Source organism: Lissotriton vulgaris, chromosome 6, assembly GCF_964263255.1.
Source record: "Lissotriton vulgaris chromosome 6, aLisVul1.2, whole genome shotgun sequence".
NCBI classification, from domain to species: domain Eukaryota; kingdom Metazoa; phylum Chordata; class Amphibia; order Caudata; family Salamandridae; genus Lissotriton; species Lissotriton vulgaris.
In genome coordinates, this window is record NC_141694.1 from 1,895,365,885 (window position 1) to 1,895,391,581 (window position 25,697).

The window sequence follows — 25,697 nt, forward strand, 5'->3', positions numbered from 1 at the left end:
CTCCTCTCACTTTATGAGACCTCCCTCTACACACCAGAGCCTCCTCTCACTTCTTGAGACCTCCCTCTACACACCAGAGCCTCCTACTCACTTCTTGAGACTCCCTCTACACACCAGAGCCTCCTCCTCACTTCTTGAGACCGCCCTCAACACACCAGAGCCTCCTCCTCACTTCTTGAGACCTCCCTCTACACACCAGAGCCTCCTCTCACTTCTTGAGACCTCCCTCTACACACCAGAGCCTCCTCCAACTTCTTGAGACCCCCCTCTACACTCCGGAGCCTCCTCCTCACTTCTTGAGACCTCCCTCAACACATCAGAGCCTCCTCCTCACTTCTTGAGACCTCCCTCGACACATCAGAGCCTCCTCCTCACTTCTTGAGACCGCCCTCAACACACCAGAGCCTCCTCCTCACTTCTTGAGACCTCCCTCAACACATTAGAGCCTCCTCCTCACTTCTTGAGACCTCCCTCTACACACCAGGCCTCCTCTCACTTCTTGAGACCTTCTCAACACACCAGAGCTTCCTCCTCACTTCATGAGACCTCCCACGGCACACCAGAGCCTCCTCCTCACTTCTTGAGACCGCCCTCAACACACCAGAGCCTCCTCTAACTTCTTGAGACCTCCCTCAACACACCAGAGCCTCCTCTCACTTCTCGAGACCTCCCTCTACACACCAGAGCCTCCTCCTCACTTCTTGAGACCTCCCTCTACACACCAGAGCCTCCTCTCACTTTATGAGACCTCCCTCCACACACCAGAGCCTCCTCTCACTTCTTGAGACCTCCCTCTACACACCAGAGCCTCCTCTAACTTCTTGAGACCTCCCTCTACACACCAGAGCCTCCTCCTCGCTTCTTGAGACCTCCCTCAACACAACAGAGCTGCCTCCTCACTTCTTGAGACCTCCCTCTACACACCAGAGCATCCTCCTCCCTTCTTGAGACCTCCCTCTACACTCCAGAGCCTCCTCCTCACTTATTGAGACCTCCCTCAACACATTAGAGCCTCCTCCTCACTTCTTGAGACCTCCCTCTACACACCAGAGCCTCCTCCTCACTTCTTGAGACCTCCCTCAACACATTAGAGCCTCCTCCTCACTTCTTGAGACCTCCCTCTACACACCAGAGCCGCCTCTAACTTCTTGAGACTCCCTCTACACACCAGAGCCTCCTCCTCACTTCTTGAGACCGCCCTCTACACTCCAGAGCCTCCTCTAACTTCTTGAGACTCCCTCTACACACCAGAGCCTCCTCCTCACTTCTTGAGACCGCCTTCAACACACCAGAGCCTCCTCTAACTTCTTGAGACCCCCCTCTACACTCCAGAGCCTCCTCCTCACTTCTTGAGACCTCCCTCTACACACCAGAGCCTCCTCTCACTTCTTGAGACCTCCCACGACACACCAGAGCCTCCTCCTCACTTCTTGAGACCTCCCACGACACACCAGAGCCTCCTCTAACTTCTTGAGACCTCCCTCAACACATCAGAGCCTCCTCACTTCTTGAGACCTCCCTCAACACACCAGAGCCTCCTCTAACTTCTTGAGACCCCCCTCTACACTCCATAGCCTCCTCCTCACTTCTTGAGACCTCCCTCTACACACCAGAGCCTCCTCTCACTTCTCAAGACCTCCCTCTGCACACCAGAGCCGTCTCCTCACTTCGTGAGACGTCCCTCTACACACCAGAGCCTCTCTCTCACTTCTTGAGACCTACCTCTACACACCAGAGCCTCCTCCTCACTTCTTGAGACCGCCCTCAACACACCAGAGCCTCCTCTAACTTCTTGAGACCTCCCTCTACACACCAGAGCCTCCTCTCACTTCATGAGACCTCACTCTACACACCAGAGCCTCCTCCTCACTTCTTGAGACTCCCTCTACACACCAGAGCCTCCTCCTCACTTCTTGAGACCGCCCTCTACACTCCAGAGCCTCCTCTAACTTCTTGAGACTCCCTCTACACACCAGAGCCTCCTCCTCACTTCTTGAGACCGCCCTCATCACACCAGAGCATCCTCTAACTTCTTGAGACCACCCTCTACACTCCAGAGCCTCCTCCTCACTTCTTGAGACCTCCCTCTACACACCAAAGCCTCCTCTCACTTCTTGAGACCTCCCACGACACACCAGAGCCTCCTCCTCACTTCTTGAGACCTCCCACGACACACCAGAGCCTCCTCTAACTTCTTGAGACCCCCCTCTACACTCCAGAGCCTCCTGCTCACTTCTTGAGACCTCCCTCTACACACCAGAGTCTCCTCCTCACTTCTTGAGACCCCCCTCTACACTCCAGAGCCTCCTCCTCACTTCTTGAGACCTCCCTCAACACATTAGAGCCTCCTCCTCACTTCTTGAGACCTCCCTCTACACACCAGAGCCTCCTCTAACTTATTGAGACTCCCTCTACACACCAGAGCCTCCTCCTCACTTCTTGAGACCGCCCTCTACACTCCAGAGCCTCCTCTAACTTCTTGAGACTCCCTCTACACACCAGAGCCTCCTCCTCACTTCTTGAGACCGCCCTCATCACACCAGAGCCTCCTCTAACTTCTTGAGACCACCCTCTACACTCCAGAGCCTCCTCCTCACTTCTTGAGACCTCCCTCTACACACCAAAGCCTCCTCTCACTTCTTGAGACCTCCCACGACACACCAGAGCCTCCTCCTCACTTCTTGAGACCTCCCACGACACACCAGAGCCTCCTCTAACTTCTTGAGACCTCCCTCAACACATCAGAGCCTCCTCACTTCTTGAGACCTCCCTCAACACACCAGAGCCTCCTCTAACTTCTTGAGACCCCCCTCTACACTCCAGAGCCTCCTCCTCACTTCTTGAGACCTCCCTCTACACACCGGAGCCTCCTCTCACTTCTCAAGACCTCCCTCTACACACCAGAGCCTTCTCCTCACTTCGTGAGACCTCCCTCTACACACCAGAGCCTCTCTCTCACTTCTTGAGACCTCCCTCTACACACCAGAGCCTCCTCCTCACTTCTTGAGACCGCCCTCAACACGCCAGAGCCTCCTCTAACTTCTTGAGACCTCCCTCTACACACCAGAGCCTCCTCTCACTTCATGAGACCTCACTCTACACACCAGAGCCTCCTCCTCACTTCTTGAGACTCCCTCTACACACCAGAGCCTCCTCCTCACTTCTTGAGACCGCCCTCAACACACCAGAGCCTCCTCTAACTTCTTGAGACCCCCTCTACACTCCAGAGCCTCCTCCTCACTTCTTGAGACCTCCCTCTACACACCAGAGCCTCCTCCTCACTTCTTGAGACTCCCTCTACACACCAGAGCCTCCTCCTCACTTCTTGAGACCTCCCTCAACACATTAGAGCCTCCTCCTCACTTCTTGAGACCTCCCTCTACACTCCAGAGCCTCCTCTAACTTCTTGAGACCCCCCTCTACACTCCAGAGCCTCCTCCTCACTTCTTGAGACCTCCCTCAACACATTAGAGCCTCCTCCTCACTTCTTGAGACCTCCCTCAACACATTAGAGCCTCCTCCTCACTTCTTGAGACCTCCCTCTACACACCAGAGCCTCTGCCTCACTTCATGACACCTCCCTCTACACACCAGAGCCTCCTCCTCACTTCTTGAGACCGCCATCAACACACCAGAGCCTCCTCTAACTTCTTGAGATCTCCCTCAACACACCAGAGCCTCCTCCTCACTTCTTGAGACCGCCCTCTACACTTCAGAGCCTCCTCTAACTTCTTGAGACCCCCCTCTACACTCCAGAGCCTCCTCCTCACTTCTTGAGACCTCCCTCTACACACCAGAGCCTCCTCTCACTTTATGAGACCTCCCTCTACACACCAGAGCATCCTCCGCACTTCTTGAGACCTCCCGCTACACACCAGAACCTCCTCTCACTTCTTGAGACCTCCCTATACACACCAGAGCCTCCTCCTCACTTCTTGAGACCTCCCTCTACACACCAGAGCCTCCTCCTCACTTCTTGAGACCTCCCTCAACACATTAGAGCCTCCTCCTTACTTCTTGAGACCTCCCTCTACACACCAGAGCCTCCTCTAACTTCTTGAGACTCCCTCTACACACCAGAGCCTCCTCTAACTTCTTGAGACCTCCCTCTACACACCAGAGCCTCCTCCTCACTTCTTGAGACCGCCCTCAACACACCAGAGCCTCCTCTAACTTCTTGAGACCTCCCTCAACACACCAGAGCCTCCTCTCACTTCTCGAGACCTCCCTCTACACACCAGAGCCTCCTCCTCACTTCTTGAGACCCCCCTCTACACTCCAGAGCCTCCTCCTCACTTCTTGAGACCTCCCTCTACACACCAGAGCCTCCTCTCACTTTATGAGACCTCCCTCTACACACCAGAGCCTCCTCTCACTTCTTGAGACCTCCCTCAACACATTAGAGCCTCCTCCTCACTTCTTGAGACCTCCCTCTACACACCAGAGCCTCTGCCTCACTTCATGAGACCTCCCTCTACACACCAGAGCCTCCTCCTCACTTCTTGAGACCGCCCTCAACACACCAGAGCCTCCTCTAACTTCTTGAGACCTCCCTCAACACACCAGAGCCTCCTCCTCACTTCTTGAGACCGCCCTCTACACTCCAGAGCCTCCTCTAACTTCTTGAGACCCCCCTCTACACTCCAGAGCCTCCTCCTCACTTCTTGAGACCTCCCTCTACACACCAGAGCCTCCTCTCACTTTATGAGACCTCCCTCTACACACCAGAGCATCCTCCGCACTTCTTGAGACCTCCCGCTACACACCAGAGCCTCCTCTCACTTCTTGAGACCTCTCTCTACACACCAGAGCCTCCTCCTCACTTCTTGAGACCTCCCTCTACACACCAGAGCCTCCTCCTCACTTCTTGAGACCTCCCTCAACACATTAGAGCCTCCTCCTTACTTCTTGAGACCTCCCTCTACACACCAGAGCCTCCTCTAACTTCTTGAGACCGCCCTCATCACACCAGAGCCTCCTCTAACTTCTTGAGACCACCCTCTACACTCCAGAGCCTCCTCCTCACTTCTTGAGACCTCCCTCTACACACCAAAGCCTCCTCTCACTTCTTGAGACCTCCCACGACACACCAGAGCCTCCTCCTCACTTCTTGAGACCTCCCACGACACACCAGAGCCTCCTCTAACTTCTTGAGACCTCCCTCAACACATCAGAGCCTCCTCACTTCTTGAGACCTCCCTCAACACACCAGAGCCTCCTCTAACTTCTTGAGACCCCCCTCTACACTCCAGAGCCTCCTCCTCACTTCTTGAGACCTCCCTCTACACACCAGAGCCTCCTCTCACTTCTCAAGACCTCCCTCTACACACCAGAGCCTTCTCCTCACTTCGTGAGACCTCCCTCTACACACCAGAGCCTCTCTCTCACTTCTTGAGACCTCCCTCTACACACCAGAGCCTCCTCTCACTTCATGAGACCTCACTCTACACACCAGAGCCTCCTCCTCACTTCTTGAGACTCCCTCTACACACCAGAGCCTCCTCCTCACTTCTTGAGACCGCCCTCAACACACCAGAGCCTCCTCTAACTTCTTGAGACCCCCTCTACACTCCAGAGCCTCCTCCTCACTTCTTGAGACCTCCCTCTACACACCAGAGCCTCCTCCTCACTTCTTGAGACTCCCTCTACACACCAGAGCCTCCTCCTCACTTCTTGAGACCGCCCTCTACACTCCAGAGCCTCCTCTAACTTCTTGAGACCCCCCTCTACACTCCAGAGCCTCCTCCTCACTTCTTGAGACCTCCCTCAACACATTAGAGCCTCCTCCTCACTTCTTGAGACCTCCCTCTACACTCCAGAGCCTCCTCCTCACTTCTTGAGACCTCCCTCTCCACAACAGCGCTTCCTCCTCACTTCATGAGACCTCCCTCTACACACCAGAGCCTCCTCCTCACTTCTTGAGACCTCCCTCTACACACCAGAGCCTCCTCCTCACTTCTTGAGACCTCCCTCAACACACCAGAGCCTCCTCCTAACTTCTTGAGACCGCCCTCAACACACCAGAGCCTCCTTTCACTTCTTGAGACTCCCTCTACACACCAGAGCCTCCTCTAACTTCTTGAGACCCCCCTCTACACTCCAGAGCCTCCTCCTCACTTCTTGAGACCTCCCTCAACACATTAGAGCCTCCTCCTCACTTCTTGAGACCTCCCTCTACACACCAGAGCCTCCTCTAACTTCTTGAGACTCCCTCTACACACCAGCGCCTGCTCCTCACTTCTTGAGACCGCCCTCTACACTCCAGAGCCTCCTCTAACTTCTTGAGACTCCCTCTACACACCAGAGCCTCCTCCTCACTTCTTGAGACCTCCCTCAACACACCAGAGCCTCCTCTAACTTCTTGAGACCCCCCTCTACACTCCAGAGCCTCCTCCTCACTTCTTGAGACCTCCCTCTACACACCAGAGCCTCCTCTCACTTCTTGAGACCTCCCACGACACACCAGAGCCTCCTCCTCACTTCTTGAGACCTCCCACGACACACCAGAGCCTCCTCTAACTTCTTGAGACCTCCCTCAACACATCAGAGCCTCCTCACTTCTTGAGACCTCCCTCAACACACCAGAGCCTCCTCTAACTTCTTGAGACCCCCCTCTACACTCCAGAGCCTCCTCCACACTTCTTGAGACCTCCCTCTACACACCAGAGCCTCCTCTCACTTCTCAAGACCTCCCTCTACACACCAGAGCCTTCTCCTCACTTCGTGAGACCTCCCTCTACACACCAGAGCCTCTCTCTCACTTCTTGAGACCTCCCTCTACACACCAGAGCCTCCTCCTCACTTCTTGAGACCGCCCTCAACACACCAGAGCCTCCTCTAACTTCTTGAGACCTCCCTCTACACACCAGAGCCTCCTCTCACTTCATGAGACCTCACTCTACACACCAGAGCCTCCTCCTCACTTCTTGAGACTCCCTCTACACACCAGAGCCTCCTCCTCACTTCTTGAGACCGCCCTCAACACACCAGAGCCTCCTCTAACTTCTTGAGACCCCCTCTACACTCCAGAGCCTCCTCCTCACTTCTTGAGACCTCCCTCTACACACCAGAGCCTCCTCCTCACTTCTTGAGACCTCCCACGACACTCCAGAGCCTCCTCTAACTTCTTGAGACCCCCCTCTACACTCCAGAGATTCCTCCTCACTTCTTGAGACCTCCCTCAACACATTAGAGCCTCCTCCTCACTTCTTGAGACCTCCCTCTACACTCCAGAGCCTCCTTCTCACTTCTTGAGACCTCCCTCTCCACAACAGCGCTTCCTCCTCACTTCATGAGACCTCCCTCTACACACCAGAGCCTCCTCCTCACTTCTTGAGACCTCCGTCTACACACCAGAGCCTCCTCCTCACTTCTTGAGACCTCCCTCAACACACCAGAGCCTCCTCCTAACTTCTTGAGACCGCCCTCAACACACCAGAGCCTCCTTTCACTTCTTGAGACTCCCTCTACACACCAGAGCCTCCTCTAACTTCTTGAGACCCCCCTCTACACTCCAGAGCCTCCTCCTCACTTCTTGAGACCTCCCTCAACACATTAGAGCCTCCTCCTCACTTCTTGAGACCCCCCTCTACACTCCAGAGCCTCCTCCTCACTTCTTGAGACCTCCCTCTACACACCAGAGCCTCCTCTCACTTCTTGAGACCTCCCACGACACACCAGAGCCTCCTCCTCACTTCTTGAGACCTCCCTCAACACACCAGAGCCTCCTCTAACTTCTTGAGACCCCCCTCTACACTCCAGAGCCTCCTCCTCACTTCTTGAGACCTCCCTCTACACACCAGAGCCTCCTCTCACTTCTCAAGACCTCCCTCTACACACCAGAGCCTTCTCCTCACTTCGTGAGACCTCCCTCTACACACCAGAGCCTCTCTCTCACTTCTTGAGACCTCCCTCTACACACCAGAGCCTCCTCCTCACTTCTTGAGACCGCCCTCAACACACCAGAGCCTCCTCTAACTTCTTGAGACCTCCCTCTACACACCAGAGCCTCCTCTCACTTCATGAGACCTCACTCTACACACCAGAGCCTCCTCCTCACTTCTTGAGACTCCCTCTACACACCAGAGCCTCCTCCTCACTTCTTGAGACCGCCCTCAACACACCAGAGCCTCCTCTAACTTCTTGAGACCCCCTCTACACTCCAGAGCCTCCTCCTCACTTCTTGAGACCTCCCTCTACACACCAGAGCCTCCTCCTCACTTCTTGAGACCTCCCACGACACTCCAGAGCCTCCTCTAACTTCTTGAGACCCCCCTCTACACTCCAGAGATTCCTCCTCACTTCTTGAGACCTCCCTCAACACATTAGAGCCTCCTCCTCACTTCTTGAGACCTCCCTCTACACTCCAGAGCCTCCTTCTCACTTCTTGAGACCTCCCTCTCCACAACAGCGCTTCCTCCTCACTTCATGAGACCTCCCTCTACACACCAGAGCCTCCTCCTCACTTCTTGAGACCTCCGTCTACACACCAGAGCCTCCTCCTCACTTCTTGAGACCTCCCTCAACACACCAGAGCCTCCTCCTAACTTCTTGAGACCGCCCTCAACACACCAGAGCCTCCTTTCACTTCTTGAGACTCCCTCTACACACCAGAGCCTCCTCTAACTTCTTGAGACCCCCCTCTACACTCCAGAGCCTCCTCCTCACTTCTTGAGACCTCCCTCAACACATTAGAGCCTCCTCCTCACTTCTTGAGACCTCCCTCTACACACCAGAGCCTCCTCTAACTTCTTGAGACTCCCTCTACACACCAGCGCCTGCTCCTCACTTCTTGAGACCGCCCTCTACACTCCAGAGCCTCCTCTAACTTCTTGAGACTCCCTCTACACACCAGAGCCTCCTCCTCACTTCTTGAGACCACCCTCAACACACCAGAGCCTCCTCTAACTTCTTGAGACCCCCCTCTACACTCCAGAGCCTCCTCCTCACTTCTTGAGACCTCCCTCTACACACCAGAGCCTCCTCTCACTTCTTGAGACCTCCCACGACACACCAGAGCCTCCTCCTCACTTCTTGAGACCTCCCACGACACACCAGAGCCTCCTCTAACTTCTTGAGACCTCCCTCAACACATCAGAGCCTCCTCACTTCTTGAGACCTCCCTCAACACATCAGAGCCTCCTCTAACTTCTTGAGACCCCCCTCTACACTCCAGAGCCTCCTCCTCACTTCTTGAGACCTCCCTCTACACACCAGAGCCTCCTCTCACTTCTCAAGACCTCCCTCTACACACCAGAGCCTTCTCCTCACTTCGTGAGACCTCCCTCTACACACCAGAGCCTCTCTCTCACTTCTTGAGACCTCCCTCTACACACCAGAGCCTCCTCCTCACTTCTTGAGACCGCCCTCAACACACCAGAGCCTCCTCTAACTTCTTGAGACCTCCCTCTACACACCAGAGCCTCCTCTCACTTCATGAGACCTCACTCTACACACCAGAGCCTCCTCCTCACTTCTTGAGACTCCCTGTACACACCAGAGCCTCCTCCTCACTTCTTGAGACCGCCCTCAACACACCAGAGCCTCCTCTAACTTCTTGAGACCCCCTCTACACTCCAGAGCCTCCTCCTCACTTCTTGAGACCTCCCTCTACACACCAGAGCCTCCTCCTCACTTCTTGAGACTCCCTCTACACACCAGAGCCTCCTCCTCACTTCTTGAGACCGCCCTCTACACTCCAGAGCCTCCTTTAACTTCCTGAGACCCCCCTCTACACTCCAGAGCCTCCTCCTCACTTCTTGAGACCTCCCTCAACACATTAGAGCCTCCTCCTCACTTCTTGAGACCTCCCTCTACACTCCAGAGCCTCCTCCTCACTTCTTGAGACCTCCCTCTACACACCAGAGCCTCCTCTCACTTCTCAAGACCTCCCTCTGCACACCAGAGCCTTCTCCTCACTTCGTGAGACCTCCCTCTACACACCAGAGCCTCTCTCTCACTTCTTGAGACCTACCTCTACACACCAGAGCCTCCTCCTCACTTCTTGAGACCGCCCTCAACACACCAGAGCCTCCTCTAACTTCTTGAGACCTCCCTCTACACACCAGAGCCTCCTCTCACTTCATGAGACCTCACTCTACACACCAGAGCCTCCTCCTCACTTCTTGAGACTCCCTCTACACACCAGAGCCTCCTCCTCACTTCTTGAGACCGCCCTCAACACACCAGAGCCTCCTCTATCTTCTTGAGACCCCCCTCTACACACCAGAGCCTCCTCTAACTTCTTGAGACTCCCTCTACACACCAGAGCCTCCTCCTCACTTCTTGAGACCGCCCTCTACACTCCAGAGCCTCCTCTAACTTCTTGAGACTCCCTCTACACACCAGAGCCTCCTCCTCACTTCTTGAGACCGCCCTCATCACACCAGAGCCTCCTCTAACTTCTTGAGACCCCCCTCTACACTCCAGAGCCTCCTCCTCACTTCTTGAGACCTCCCTCTACACACCAGAGCCTCCTCTCACTTCTTGAGACCTCCCACGACACACCAGAGCCTCCTCCTCACTTCTTGAGACCTCCCACGACACACCAGAGCCTCCTCTAACTTCTTGAGACCTCCCTCAACACATCAGAGCCTCCTCACTTCTTGAGACCTCCCTCAACACACCAGAGCCTCCTCTAACTTCTTTCGACCCCCCTCTACACTCCAGAGCCTCCTCCTCACTTCTTGAGACCTCCCTCTACACACCAGAGCCTTCTCCTCACTTCGTGAGACCTCCCTTTACACACCAGAGCCTCTCTCTCGCTTCTTGAGACCTCCCTCTACACACCAGAGCCTCCTCCTCACTTCTTGAGACCGCCCTCAACACACCAGAGCCTCCTCTAACTTCTTGAGACCTCCCTCTACACACCAGAGCCTCCTCTCACTTCATGAGACCTCACTCTACACACCAGAGCCTCCTCCTCACTTCTTGAGACTCCCTCTACACACCAGAGCCTCCTACTCACTTCTTGAGACCGCCCTCAACACACCAGAGCCTCCTCTAACTTCTTGAGACCCCCTCTACACTCCAGAGCCTCCTCCTCACTTCTTGAGAACTCCCTCTACACACCAGAGCCTCCTCCTCACTTCTTGAGACTCCCTCTACACACCAGAGCCTCCTCTTCACTTCTTGAGACCGCCCTCTACACTCCAGAGCCTCCTCTAACTTCTTGAGACCCCCCTCTACACTCCAGAGCCTCCTCCTCACTTCTTGAGACCTCCCTCAACACATTAGAGCCTCCTCCTCACTTCTTGAGACCTCCCTCTACACTCCAGAGCCTCCTCCTCACTTCTTGAGACCTCCCTCTCCACAACAGCGCTTCCTCCTCACTTCATGAGACCTCCCTCTACACACCAGAGCCTCCTCTTCACTTCTTGAGACCTCCCTCTACACACCAGAGCCTCCTCCTCACTTCTTGAGACCTCCCTCAACACACCAGAGCCTCCTCCTAACTTCTTGAGACCGCCCTCAACACACCAGAGCCTCCTTTCACTTCGTGAGACTCCCTCTACACACCAGAGCCTCCTCTAACTTCTTGAGACCCCCCTCTACACTCCAGAGCGTCCTCCTCACTTCTTGAGCCCTCCCTCAACACATTAGAGCCTCCTCCTCACTTCTTGAGACCTCCCTCTACACACCAGAGCCTCCTCTAACTTCTTGAGACTCCCTCTACACACCAGAGCCTCCTCCTCACTTCTTGAGACTGCCCTCTACACTCCAGAGCCTCCTCTAACTTCTTGAGACTCCCTCTACACACCAGAGCCTCCTCCTCACTTCTTGAGACCGCCCTCAACACACCAGAGCCTCCTCTAACTTCTTGAGACCCCCCTCTACACTCCAGAGCCTCCTCCTCACTTCTTGAGACCTCCCTCAACACACCAGAGCCTCCTCTCACTTCTTGAGACCTCCCACGACACACCAGAGCCTCCTCCTCACTTCTTGAGACCTCCCACGACACACCAGAGCCTCCTCTAACTTCTTGAGACCTCCCTCAATACATCAGAGCCTCCTCACTTCTTGAGACCTCCCTCAACACACCAGAGCCTCCTCTAACTTCTTGAGACCCCCTCTACACTCCAGAGCCTCCTCCTCACTTCTTGAGACCTCCCTCTACACACAAGAGCCTCCTCTCACTTCTCAAGACCTCCCTCTACACACCAGAGCCTTCTCCTCACTTCGTGAGACCTCCCTCTACACACCAGAGCCTCTCTCTCACTTCTTGAGACCTCCCTCTACACACCAGAGCCTCTTCCTCACTTCTTGAGACCGCCCTCAACACACCAGAGCCTCCTCTAACTTCTTGAGACCTCCCTCTACACACCAGAGCCTCCTCTCACTTCATGAGACCTCACTCTACACACCAGAGCCTCCTCCTCACTTCTTGAGACTCCCTGTAAACACCAGAGCCTCCTCCTCACTTCTTGAGACCGCCCTCAACACACCAGAGCCTCCTCTAACTTCTTGAGACCCCCTCTACACTCCAGAGCCTCCTCCTCACTTCTTGAGACCTCCCTCTACACACCAGAGCCTCCTCCTCACTTCTTGAGACTCCCTCTACACACCAGAGCCTCCTCCTCACTTCTTGAGACCGCCCTCTACACTCCAGAGCCTCCTCCTCACTTCTTGAGACCTCCCTCAACACATTAGAGCCTCCTCCTCACTTCTTGAGACCTCCCTCTACACTCCAGAGCCTCCTCTAACTTCTTGAGACCCCCCTCTACACTCCAGAGCCTCCTCCTCACTTCTTGAGACTTCCCTCAACACATTAGAGCCTCCTCCTCACTTCTTGAGACCTCCCTCAACACATTAGAGCCTCCTCCTCACTTCTTGAGACCTCCCTCTACACACCAGAGCCTCTGACTCACTTCATGAGACCTCCCTCTACACACCAGAGCCTCCTCCTCACTTCTTGAGACCGCCCTCAACACACCAGAGCCTCCTCTAACTTCTTGAGACCTCCCTCAACACACCAGAGCCTCCTCCTCACTTCTTGAGACCGCCCTCTACACTCCAGAGCCTCCTCTAACTTCTTGAGACCCCCCTCTACACTCCAGTGCCTCCTCCTCACTTCTTGAGACCTCCCTCTACACACCAGAGCCTCCTCTCACTTTATGAGACCTCCCTCTACACACCAGAGCATCCTCCGCACTTCTTGAGACCTCCCGCTACACACCAGAGCCTCCTCTCACTTCTTGAGACCTCCCTCTACACACCAGAGCCTCCTCCTCACTTCTTGAGACCTCCCTCTACACACCAGAGCCTCCTCCTCACTTCTTGAGACCTCCCTCAACACATTAGAGCCTCCTCCTTACTTCTTGAGACCTCCCTCTACACACCAGAGCCTCCTCTAACTTCTTGAGACTCCCTCTACACACCAGAGCCTCCTCTAACTTCTTGAGACCTCCCTCTACACACCAGAGCCTCCTCCTCACTTCTTGAGACCGCCCTCAACACACCAGAGCCTCCTCTAACTTCTTGAGACCTCCCTCAACACACCAGAGCCTCCTCTCACTTCTCGAGACCTCCCTCTACACACCAGAGCCTCCTCCTCACTTCTTGAGACCCCCCTCTACACTCCAGAGCCTCCTTCTCACTTCTTGAGACCTCCCTCTACACACCAGAGCCTCCTCTCACTTTATGAGACCTCCCTCTACACACCAGAGCCTCCTCTCACTTCTTGAGACCTCCCTCAACACATTAGAGCCTCCTCCTCACTTCTTGAGACCTCCCTCTACACACCAGAGCCTCTGCCTCACTTCATGAGACCTCCCTCTACACACCAGAGCCTCCTCCTCACTTCTTGAGACCTCCCTCAACACATTAGAGCCTCCTCCTCACTTCTTGAGACCTCCCTCTACACACCAGAGCCTCCTCCTCACTTCTTGAGACCTCCCTCAACACATTAGAGCCTCCTCCTCACTTATTGAGACCTCCCTCAACACATTAGAGCCTCCTCCTCACTTCTTGAGACCTCCCTCTACACACCAGAGCCTCCTCCTCACTTCTTGAGACCTCCCTCAACACATTAGAGCCTCCTCCTCACTTCTTGAGACCTCCCTCAACACATTAGAGCCTCCTCCTCACTTCTTGAGACCTCCCTCTACACACCAGAGCCGCCTCTAACTTCTTGAGATTCCCTCTACACACCAGAGCCTCCTCCTCACTTCTTGAGACCGCCCTCTACACTCCAGAGCCTCCTCTAACTTCTTGAGACTCCCTCTGCACACCAGAGCCTCCTCCTCACTTCTTGAGACCGCCTTCAACACACCAGAGCCTCCTCTAACTTCTTGAGACCCCCCTCTACACTCCAGAGCCTCCTCCTCACTTCTTGAGACCTCCCTCTACACACCAGAGCCTCCTCTCACTTCTTGAGACCTCCCACGACACACCAGAGCCTCCTTCTCACTTCTTGAGACCTCCCACGACACACCAGAGCCTCCTCTAACTTCTTGAGACCCCCCTCTACACTCCAGAGCCTCCTCCTCACTTCTTGAGACCTCCCTCTACACACCAGAGCCTCCTCTCACTTCTCAAGACCTCCCTCTGCACACCAGAGCCTTCTCACTTCGTGAGACGTCCCTCTACACACCAGAGCCTCTCTCTCACTTCTTGAGACCTACCTCTACACACCAGAGCCTCCTCCTCACTTCTTGAGACCGCCCTCAACACACCAGAGCCTCCTCTAACTTCTTGAGACCTCCCTCTACACACCAGAGCCTCCTCTCACTTCATGAGACCTCACTCTACACACCAGAGCCTCCTCCTCACTTCTTGAGACTCCCTCTACACACCAGAGCCTCCTCCTCACTTCTTGAGACCGCCCTCAACACACCAGAGCCTCCTCTAACTTCTTGAGACCCCCCTCTACACTCCAGAGCCTCCTGCTCACTTCTTGAGACCTCCCTCTACACACCAGAGCCTCCTCCTCACTTCTTGAGACCCCCCTCTACACTCCAGAGCCTCCTCCTCACTTCTTGAGACCTCCCTCAACACATTAGAGCCTCCTCCTCACTTCTTGAGACCTCCCTCTACACACCAGAGCCTCCTCTAACTTCTTGAGACTCCCTCTACACACCAGAGCCTCCTCCTCACTTCTTGAGACCGCCCTCTACACTCCAGAGCCTCCTCTAACTTCTTGAGACTCCCTCTACACACCAGAGCCTCCTCCTCACTTCTTGAGACCGCCCTCATCACACCAGAGCCTCCTCTAACTTCTTGAGACCCCCCTCTACACTCCAGAGCCTCCTCCTCACTTCTTGAGACCTCCCTCTACACACCAGAGCCTCCTCTCACTTCTTGAGACCTCCCACGACACACCAGAGCCTCCTCCTCACTTCTTGAGACCTCCCACGACACACCACAGCCTCCTCTAACTTCTTGAGACCTCCCTCAACACATCAGAGCCTCCTCACTTCTTGAGACCTCCCTCAACACACCAGAGCCTCCTCTAACTTCTTGAGACCCCCCTCTACACTCCAGAGCCTCCTCCTCACTTCTTGAGACCTCCCTCTACACACCAGAGCCTCCTCTCACTTCTCAAGACCTCCCTCTACACACCAGAGCCTTCTCCTCACTTCGTGAGACCTCCCTCTACACACCAGAGCCTCTCTCTCACTTCTTGAGACCTCCCTCTACACACCAGAGCCTCCTCCTCACTTCTTGAGACCGCCCTCAACACACCAGAGCCTCCTCTAACTTCTTGAGACCTCCCTCTACACACCAGAGCCTCCTCTCACTTCATGAGAACTCACTCTACACACCAGAGCCTCCTCCTCACTTCTTGAGACTCCCTCTACACACCAGAGCCTCCTCCTCACTTCTTGAGACCGCCCTCAAAACACCAGAGCCTCCTCTAACTTCTTGAGACACCCTCTACACTCCAGAGCCTCCTCCTCACTTCTTGAGACCTCCCTCTACACACCAGAGCCTCCTCCTCACTTCTTGAGACTCCCTCTACACACCAGAGCCTCCTCCTCACTTCTTGAGACTGCCCTCTACACTCCAGAGCCTCCTCTAACTTCTTGAGACCCCCCTCTACACTCCAGAGCCTCCTCCTCACTTCTTGAGACCTCCCTCAACACATTAGAGCCTCCTCCTCACTTCTTGAGACCTCCCTCTACACTCCAGAGCCTCCTCCTCAATTCTTGAGACCTCCCTCTCCACAACAGCGCTTCCTCCTCACTTCATGAGACCTTCCTCTACACACCAGAGCCTCCTCCTCACTTCTTGAGACCTCCCTCTACACACCAGAGCCTCCTCCTCACTTCTTGAGACCTCCCTCAACACACCAGAGCCTCCTCCTAACTTCTTGAGACCGCCCTCAACACACCAGAGCCTCCTTTCACTTCTTGAGACTCCCTCTACACACCAGAGCCTCCTCTAACTTCTTGAGACCACCCTCTACACTCCAGAGCCTCCTCCTCACTTCTTGAGACCTCCCTCAACACATTAGAGCCTCCTCCTCACTTCTTGAGACCTCCCTCTACACACCAGAGCCTCCTCTAACTTCTTGAGACTCCCTCTACACACCAGAGCCTCCTCCTCACTTCTTGAGACCGCCCTCTACACTCCAGAGCCTCCTCTAACTTCTTGAGACTCCCTCTACACACCAGAGCCTCCTCCTCACTTCTTGAGACCGCCCTCAACACACCAGAGCCTCCTCTAACTTCTTGAGACCCCCCTCTACACTCCAGAGCCTCCTCCTCACTTCTTGAGACCTCCCTCTACACACCAGAGCCTCCTCTCACTTCTTGAGACCTCCCACGACACACCAGAGCCTCCTCCTCACTTCTTGAGACCTCCCACGACACACCAGAGCCTCCTCTAACTTCTTGAGACCTCCCTCAACACATCAGAGCGTCCTCACTTCTTGAGACCTCCCTCAACACACCAGAGCCTCCTCTAACTTCTTGAGACCCCCCTCTACACTCCAGAGCCTCCTCCTCACTTCTTGAGACCTCCCTCTACACACCAGAGCCTCCTCTCACTTCTCAAGACCTCCCTCTACACACCAGAGCCTTCTCCTCACTTCGTGAGACCTCCCTCTACACACCAGAGCCTCTCTCTCACTTCTTGAGACCTCTCTCTACACACCAGAGCCTCCTCCTCACTTCTTGAGACCGCCCTCAACACACCAGAGCCTCCTCTAACTTCTTGAGACCTCCCTCTACACACCAGAGCCTCCTCTCACTTCATGAGACCTCACTCTACACACCAGAGCCTCCTCCTCACTTCTTGAGACTCCCTGTACACACCAGAGCCTCCTCCTCACTTCTTGAGACCGCCCTCAACACACCAGAGCCTCCTCTAACTTCTTGAGACCCCCTCTACACTCCAGAGCCTCCTCCTCACTTCTTGAGACCTCCCTCTACACACCTTAGCCTCCTCCTCACTTCTTGAGACTCCCTCTACACACCAGAGCCTCCTCCTCACTTCTTGAGACCACCCTCTACACTCCAGAGCCACCTCTAACTTCTTGAGACCCCCCTCTACACTCCAGAGCCTCCTCCTCACTTCTTGAGACCTCCCTCAACACATTAGAGCCTCCTCCTCACTTCTTGAGACCTCCCTCTACACTCCAGAGCCTCCTCCTCACTTCGTGAGACCTCCCTCTACACACCAGAGCCTCTCTCTCACTTCTTGAGACCTACCTCTACACACCAGAGCCTCCTCCTCACTTCTTGAGACCGCCCTCAACACACCAGAGCCTCCTCTAACTTCTTGAGACCTCCCTCTACACACCAGAGCCTCCTCCTCACTTCTTGAGACTCCCTCTACACACCAGAGCCTGCTCCTCACTTCTTGAGGCCGCCCTCAACACACCAGAGCCTCCTCTAACTTCTTGAGACCCCCCTCTACACTCCAGAGCCTCCTCCTCACTTCTTGAGACCTCCCTCTACACACCAGAGCCTCCTCCTCACTTCTTGAGACCCCCCTCTACACTCCAGAGCCTCCTCCTCACTTCTTGAGACCTCCCTCAACACATTAGAGCCTCCTTCTCACTTCTTGAGACCTCCCTCTACACACCAGAGCCTCCTCTAACTTCTTGAGACTCCCTCTACACACCAGAGCCTCCTCCTCACTTCTTGAGACCGCCCTCTACACTCCAGAGCCTCCTCTAACTTCTTGAGACTCCCTCTACACACCAGAGCCTCCTCCTCACTTCTTGAGACCGCCCTCATCACACCAGAGCCTCCTCTAACTTCTTGAGACCCCCCTCTACACTCCAGAGCCTCCTCCTCACTTCTTGAGACCTCCCTCTACACACCAGAGCCTCCTCTCACTTCTTGAGACCTCCCACGACACACCAGAGCCTCCTCCTCACTTCTTGAGACCTCCCACGACACACCAGAGCCTCCTCTAACTTCTTGAGACCTCCCTCAACACATCAGAGCCTCCTCACTTCTTGAGACCTCCCTCAACACACCAGAGCCTCCTCTAACTTCTTGAGACCCCCCTCTACACTCCAGAGCCTCCTCCTCACTTCTTGAGACCTCCCTCTACACACCAGAGCCTCCTCTCACTTCTCAAGACCTCCCTCTACACACCAGAGCCTTCTCCTCACTTCGTGAGACCTCCCTCTACACACCAGAGCCTCTCTCTCGCTTCTTGAGACCTCCCTCTACACACCAGAGCCTCCTCCTCACTTCTTGAGACCGCCCTCAACACACCAGAGCCTCCTCTAACTTCTTGAGACCTCCCTCTACACACCAGAGCCTCCTCTCACTTCATGAGACCTCACTCTACACACCAGAGCCTCATCTTCACTTCTTGAGACTCCCTCTACACACCAGAGCCTCCTCCTCACTTCTTGAGACCGCCCTCAACACACCAGAGCCTCCTCTAACTTCTTGAGACCCCCTCTACACTCCAGAGCCTCCTCCTCACTTCTTGAGACCTCCCTCTACACACCAGAGCCTCCTCCTCACTTCTTGAGACTCCCTCTACACACCAGAGCCTCCTCCTCACTTCTTGAGACCGCCCTCTACACTCCAGAGCCTCCTCTAACTTCTTGAGACCCCCCTCTACACTCCAGAGCCTCCTCCTCACTTCTTGAGACCTCCCTCTCCACAACAGCGCTTCCTCCTCACTTCATGAGACCTCCCTCTACACACCAGAGCCTCCTCTTCACTTCTTGAGACCTCCCTCTACACACCAGAGCCTCCTCCTCACTTCTTGACACCTCCCTCAACACACCAGAGCCTCCTCCTAACTTCTTGAGACCGCCCTCAACACACCAGAGCCTCCTTTCACTTCGTGAGACTCCCTCTACACACCAGAGCCTCCTCTAACTTCTTGAGACCCCCCTCTACACTCCAGAGCCTCCTCCTCACTTCTTGAGCCCTCCCTCAACACATTAGAGCCTCCTCCTCACTTCTTGAGACCTCCCTCTACACACCAGAGCCTCCTCTAACTTCTTGAGACTCCATCTACACACCATGAGGTTCCGTGACGATTTGAACCCGTGTTTTCAAATTTGTCGGAAATACATAATATTGGTATCAGCGAACCGCAAATGATCCATTTAGCATACCCTGGTGTTTTCGCTATGCTACGAGCAAGAGCACTCCTTTTATGAACACATTTCTGATCTACCCACGGCATCCATCTTAGATCACGGCAGCCATTTTGTGTTTCTTGCCCTCACATACGCAATAACCTCTGATCACTTCATTTCGATTAAGGACACGTAGCCTTAGCCGGAGATTCACCTCCTTCATGACACGTGCACCTTAAACCAGATCACGCTGTAGCTGCATGACTCGACAAAGGCTGCCTCCTCTGCCCGAGGCCAGTCCTGCTAAACTGGTCTTCGTGTCCATTGTCCTGATCACGATTAAGCGGCCGAAACCGGTAGCCTTGCCCATTTACAACCCACAAGCATCTCTTATCCCGCTTTCCTATCTTCCACACCTGGCTCCGTTCCTTTCTTTCTGAATCTTTATTAGGGGGAGGTAACGAAATTTACGATGAGGCGGTCCGGCTCTTGAATGCAATATTGACAAGGGATTGTGATGAACTAGTGGGAACCCCTCTTCGTAGATGTTTCGTATCAGATTTTATCAACGGTTCCTGTGTACGCCAAATATTTATTGTTTATGACACAAAGGTTTTGGGAATGTACCAACATGTGAAGAATTCGCCTGAAGGCCAAAATTTAGTATATAAGGAGCAACCCACTTTGTACAATTTGAACAGGCTCCTAGTTACTGCCCATGTGTAGTTTCTGTGACTTCTGTGTCCCTGCAGTAATAAACCTTTGGTCTTTGACGCCACCACCGAGAAGCCCGTGTTTCTGTTCATTTGTGCACCAAGACAGGTGGAACTCCGGGGTCTTTGGGTGTTGTTCCCTGACACCTCTGGACGGAACCAAAAAGTCCAGAACTCCAATTGGCGCCCAACGTGGGGCGACGTCATTCGGTACCGGTCCAAAAGCCTGAAGAGTTCGAGAAGCTTCGTGTGAAGATTCCTGAGGGAGGCGCCCCACTTCATCGATCCCGGCATATCGCAAAAGTGGCCCGAAGTTCTCTTCCATGAGGGTTCCCGTTCAGGACGGCTGCAGTGGGCCGTTGCCTTGACCGTCGCCCTGTCTTGGACCCGAGGTGCAGTCCTTAGTACGGCGAAACGTGACGGGTTTCTCCTTGGTGACGTCTTCAGTGACTCAGTTAAGTATTTAGTGATAGCTAGCTGGTTACTTTGTGAGGATTGATAAAATCCTTGATTGGTACTTGGTTTGGTTTGGTTCTTGGTAGGATTATCACCGGTTGTTCTGGTTACGATAATCTATTTGGTTTAGTTTGGGTATCGATACAACAGTTCGTTTTGGTAGGCCTAAATTCTTGGTTTAAGTGCACATATCTGTTTTGTGTTTTGTTTGTTTTGTGTTCCGGACTGAAAAATGGTAAGTCGGAAAATGTTGTCTTGCTTTGGTTGCAACCGTGACTCACGATTGGAGGACTCCTGTCTGGTTCCTCCGATTGGGACTCCCCTATATGATTTATATTGTAAGCATGGTGTGAGTCCTATATCTTATAATGAGGTATGGGTCCGTTACACTGAGAAGGATGGTGTCCTTAGTTGGCCACTGCATGGTAGTTTTGAACCCGAGATTCTCGACAATTTAGAAGCGAAATTGTTTAGGAAGAAAGCCCGGCCGGCAATGTTTGATTCTTTCCGTTACTGGCGAAAAGAATCCAAACAGAGAGAAATGAAAAGGTTGAAGAAAGAACAGAAAGAACAAGAAGAGTTGACTCTAGAGCAAGCGGCTAAGCAGTTGCAGGCTAACGAGTGTGAGAAGGCCATAGATGTGGCCATTAGAGAGCATAATTTAGCGATTGACAAGTGCTATCCTGCCTTGCCATCGAAAATGGCTAAGACACTGGAGGATTCTGAAAACGATCCTCTGTTGTCTTATCTGTTACGATCACCCCCACCGTATGCACAAGGTGCTACGGCTCCACTTGTACCAAATGTTCAATTGCCGGTTGCTGGACAACCTGGTGTTCCTGCTCCTGTTCCTCCGAATCAAGTTCCCGTACCTCCTGTGATCAATGTGAATGTTCCTACAGCTCCTCCTCTTTCTGAATTGCCAACTTCTATACCTATATCTGTATCACTTGCACCTACTGTTCCACAAACTATTTTTCTCGATACTCCTACTGTTCCATTATCTATTCCTACCTCTACTGCGTTCTCTACGTCTGCGAGTGTGTTAACTCCACTTTCTGTTCGTCGAAGAATAACTGATTCTGTTGCTAATATGCTGTCTCCTTTATATAAAACTTTAATTAAGACTCCTACTCCTGACTCTGTTCAGAGACGTAGTCAGCTTCCAAGTACTGAGGAACGGGGAATTTTAGATTCCACGGCTCTCAGATGGATTTCGAAGAGTAGAAGATATAGTACGAGAGATGTGCTAGATACATTTATGCAGTGGAAGGAACCAACGCAACGGTATGTCTTTGATGAGATGTGCTCGTTGTTACGTGAAGAAATAGAAGAAGATGATGTTGAATCAGATTTGGAAGATTTAATTAAAGTCCAGAAAGAGTTTGCTGCAGGAATGATAGTGGGTGATAATATAAAAGAAGCGATGGAACTTATTTTAAGTTTTAGGAATGATCCATCTCTTCGTTCGCCGAGAGATCTAGAAAAGGGAAAAACGAAGCTAAGTCGCCAATATCCTATGAGGGAGGTTCCTCCAATTTGGAGCGAAGCAGTGGCAGCTGATAATAATGCTGGTATTGCAGCTGTTCCAGCACAGTTCCAAAGAGTGTGGATACACATTCCATGGAAGCGAGCTGAAGTGCTAGCGGTGAAGCAGGCCTTGCCAGATCCACGTAAGAATCCTGCTGGATATTACAAGGAATTAACACAGACAGTTGAGGCTTGTATAATGAACTTAGCGGACATTGATATGTTATTTGGCAATGTAGTTCCGCAACCAATTTGGGCTAAAATTCGTAGAGAGGATCATCAAGCTGCCTTAGGTGGTGATTGGGCAGCTATCACTGCAGCAGATGGTCAGCAAATAGGTGGTGCAAAACCCGAACCCCTAATTGCTAATCTTCCAGGTAGGATAATTGATCTAATGAAGACTCTGATGCCCGCATTGCGTGTTAATTGGGACAAGTTGTCCGCATGCAGGCAGAAGAAAGACGAAAGTGTCTCCGACTTCTTCACGAGGTTTGAAGAGACTTTTGTAGATCATAGTGGTCAGGACATGAGCACAGAAGGAGGACAAAGACTGTTTGTCGATAAATTTGTGCATAATTTGTTACCTGAATTATGCAATAAATTAAAAGACTCAGAAAGTGCGTGGGCTGTATCCACAACTGCGCAAATACTTGCGACTGCACAGTACTACGAAAATAGGGATAAAGAGGAAAAGGAGAAATCAGAGAAGAAAACGAAAGATTTAAAAACTAAAGTTCTTTTGCAGCAGGCGTATCCGCCTCGCACGAATCAATCTAATACGCAGCAAGGTTCGTACCAAAGGACAGATTATGGTTCATCAAGACCTCAATATCAGTGGAATCAGTGTGCGTACTGTAAGAAAGAGGGTCACTATAAAAATGAATGTCCGATCTTAGCGCAAAATAATGCAGCAGCAGCTCAGAGAGGTCGTGGTGGTTTTGTGCAGAATTCTAGAGGTCGAGGACGAGGTGCTATGCCTCCACAAACGAATGATCGTCCCTCCAATCACTTTGATCAACGAAATGGACAGTCTACTCAGCAAAATAGATCTCAACAATATCTTGTTGAGGACTATTGTGAAATAGATGAGGGTTTTCAGCAAAATGGGTACTAGGACAGCCATGGACAAAGAGAGGGAGTAGTATCAGTTCCAGTGGATCAGAGTGGGCCTTATGTCGCAGTAGCAACATCAGGTGTAGTCGAACCGTTTCTGTTGGATACTGGTGCCGCAAAAAGTTCTATCATTCATGCGAAACTCCCTGGCGCACCTTTGTCCGGCTCAACAAATGTTTCCGTAGGTTTTTCAGGCGCCCCTGTTTACAACCCGATATCTGGTCCTTTGTCTATTTCTGTTGGACCGTGCCAATTGAAAGCACCCCTGATTTTAACGACAGGTTGTAATGAAAATCTGCTTGGTTTAGATTTGTTAAAACGACTATATGCGACATTGTACTGTTCTCCGGAAGGGGTACAGCTTACATTGGGTAAAAGAATCACCTCTCCGATGTACTTGTCAATGGATGCACTCCCGCCAGAGCTACGCTCACTCCCTGATTCTCTTTGGGCGACTGGTCCTAATGATGTAGGTCTCCTAGAAATTCCACCGTATGTGGTAACTTTGAAAGCAAATGTAAAATTTCCAAGAATTCCTCAATATAAAATATCTAGCGAAGGAGAGCGTGCACTTTTATTGATTGTGCAAGATTTGATTAAGAAAGATGTGATTGAAGAAACTAGAGGAAATGTCTGTAACAGTCCTGTACTACCGATTTTGAAACGAACTGATCCTACAAAACCTCCAGTGTACAGGTTTGTCATAGACCTTAGAGAAGTTAATAAGATTGTGGTTCCGCAGTTTCCTGTGGTTCCGGACATTACTGCCTTGCTAACATTGATTCCTGCTACAGCCACATGGTTCTCAGTTATCGACTTAAAGAATGCCTTTTTCAGCATTCCGATAGCCGAAGAAAGTAGAGATATTTTCGGCTTCTGTTTAGGAGGTCGAAGTTTCAGATTTAAACGAGCTCCACAAGGCTATTGTGAAAGTCCATCTATTTATAGTCAAGCATTAAAAAGCCAGTTAGATTCCTTTGTCCTTCCTCCAGGTTCTGCCCTAGTACAGTACGTAGATGATCTTCTAGTGGCTGCCGATGACAAGGAAACTTGCAAAGCAGCTACAATTTCCTTAATGCATCATTTGTCTAATTTGAATCACAAGGTGTCGCCTTCCAAAATGCAATATTGCTGCCAAGAAGTGACCTACCTAGGTCATCTCTTGTCAAAGGAGGGAAGGAAGTTGACCCCAGAAAGAATAAAAGCAATTACACAGATGAGTGCTCCACGCACACAGAGAGAAGTACGTGCCTTTCTAGGTATTACCTCTTACTGTAGGCAGTGGATCCCAAATTTTTCTCTTTTAGCGAAACCATTGGTAGCCTTGACTGGGAAAAATGTTCCGAGTCCGGTGCCATGGTCTGATGAATGTCAAGAGAGTTTTACTGAATTACGAAAAGCATTGTGTTCAGCTCCTGTATTGGGTACACCTGATTACAGTAAGCCATTCACGCTCTACGTTCACGAGAGAGAAGGTTGCGCGTTGAGTGTTCTGACACAGAAGTTTGGTGATAAACAACGCCCTTGTGCGTATTTCTCATCAACATTAGATCCGGTAGCCAGAGCGTTGCCTAGTTGTTTGAGAGCTACAGCGGCAGCTGCGGCTTCCATTCGACAATCTGCTGGTTTGGTGATGAACAACATGCTAGTGGTCATGGTTCCTCATGCAGTGGATACACTCATGAACCGAACGAAGACACAACACCTTACCAGTGCGAGACTATCTGGTTACGAGCTGACATTATTAGCGAGTCATATTCAGATCAAAAGATGTAATGTATTGAATCCAGCAACACTGTTGCCGACTGATCAAGAGTCGAGTGATTCCGAGCCACATGATTGCTGTTTTAAAACGGAGGAAGAGACAAAAGGACGTATTGACTTGAAGGATACTCCGTTATCCGATCCAGATGGTACGCTATATGTGGACGGGTCATGTTTTATATTGGAGAATGGTGATGTGACTGCTGCTTACGCAGTAACTACTTTGAAGACGATTGTGGAGACTGCAAGAGTGAGTCAGAATTCTGCCCAAGCTGCAGAATTAATAGCTCTAACGAGAGCGTGTGTTTTAGCTAAGGGAAAGAGAGTGAATGTGTTTACAGACAGTCAGTACGCATTTGGCGTGGCCCATAGTTTTGGCCGTTTGTGGAGAGAAAGAGGTTTCATTACGTCCCATGGGACCAAGATCCAACATGGTCAGCTAGTTAACGACTTGTTGGAATCTCTAACCTTGCCGACTGAAGTTGCGATTGTAAAGTGCAGTGCTCATAAAGCAATCACGGATGATGTTGGTCGTGGGAATGCTTTTGCTGATGAAATTGCTAAACAGACAGCTAGAGACACGATGAGCAGAATGTATGTTGCTACGTCTGCAAGATGGATTG